The following is a 1,195-nucleotide window of genomic DNA, read 5'->3' on the forward strand; positions in this document are numbered from 1 at the left end:
GTGGCTGCTGCAGCCAGTGTCCTGGTCAGGCCTGTGCTGGCCATGCTGCCCGAGGGGGGCCCCGGCCGGGGTCGGGGGCCGGGGGAGAAGTGCACTGTGGGGACAGTGGGTGGGGGCTGTCACAAGGCCCGGCTGGGCCGCAGTGCTGGGCTGCAGGGCCCCGGGGGGGGGGGGGGGTGGCATAGTTTGGTCCACAGAGTGGTGGCTGCAGCAGCCACAGGCTCCGGGCCAGTGAGGGCTTGTCCTGCCCTTCCCTCTGCCACGCGGTGCCACAGTGCCCTGCTCCTGGGGCGGGGCTGTTGTGGGAACCCACCTCCTTTCTTCCTCTGCACACGGACATTTTCAGACACAGCAGTCTAGAGCAGAGCCCCTCGACCACAGGCCCCGCCCACCTGCAGCAGCACGAGGCGTTTCGCTCCCCCCCACTTTAATGGGGGTGAGTCCCTGAGCAGCTTCAGTATTTTGATGTGTGTCTGACAGAGACCCTAAAAGAGCACAGTAGCAGGTCACACTGTGAAGGTAACTTGATTCCTCAAATGGGCGGAACTTGGTCAGATGCTAGGTTTTTCACTTCAACTGAATGTTTCCTGGAGGCGGAGTCTCCACCACCAGCCAGGCCTCTGTCCTGGGTGTCCAGAGGCCGGTGGAGGGTGGGGGGCCCTGAGCTAGGGGCTGCTGCCAGGGCTGCTCAGCCTTGGTGTCACCCTGAGGCTGAGACCTCAAGGGTCCGCCTTCCTGAGCCCCCCCAGTAATGCACATTCGGGTGGGGGCCCCTCACCCCCAACCCCTGACCCCCGTGTGGTAGCAGCATGGCCTCCGTTCTTCAGTCCACGGTCCTCCGTGCTTGGTGCAGGGTGCAGGGCTCAGCCCAGCCCGGGGGCCCCAGATCTGCCCCCTCTGGAGTCATCGCTGCCCCTTGTACACACAGAGGTCCAGGCCCAATGGGGCCAGTCCACGCAGAGGGCACGTGTCGTGCAGGGTCATGCTCCTCCCCGGGTCCTTCCTCCCAAGCCCCCTTCCACCGTAGGAGCGTGGATGAGGGAGGCCCCCTCCCTGTGTGGGCTGCCTAGTCCTCCCCGGATCCTGCTGGTCCCGCTGGGAGCAGCGGCCCTCTCCTTGGGTGCCTTGCACTCTCTGGAAGGACGGACAGACAGCAGCAGGTGCGGTGGCCGTGGCTCTGCCCACCCTGGGCCCA

This window comes from Suricata suricatta, chromosome 11 (assembly GCF_006229205.1).
Source record: "Suricata suricatta isolate VVHF042 chromosome 11, meerkat_22Aug2017_6uvM2_HiC, whole genome shotgun sequence".
In the NCBI taxonomy this organism is placed as follows: domain Eukaryota; kingdom Metazoa; phylum Chordata; class Mammalia; order Carnivora; family Herpestidae; genus Suricata; species Suricata suricatta.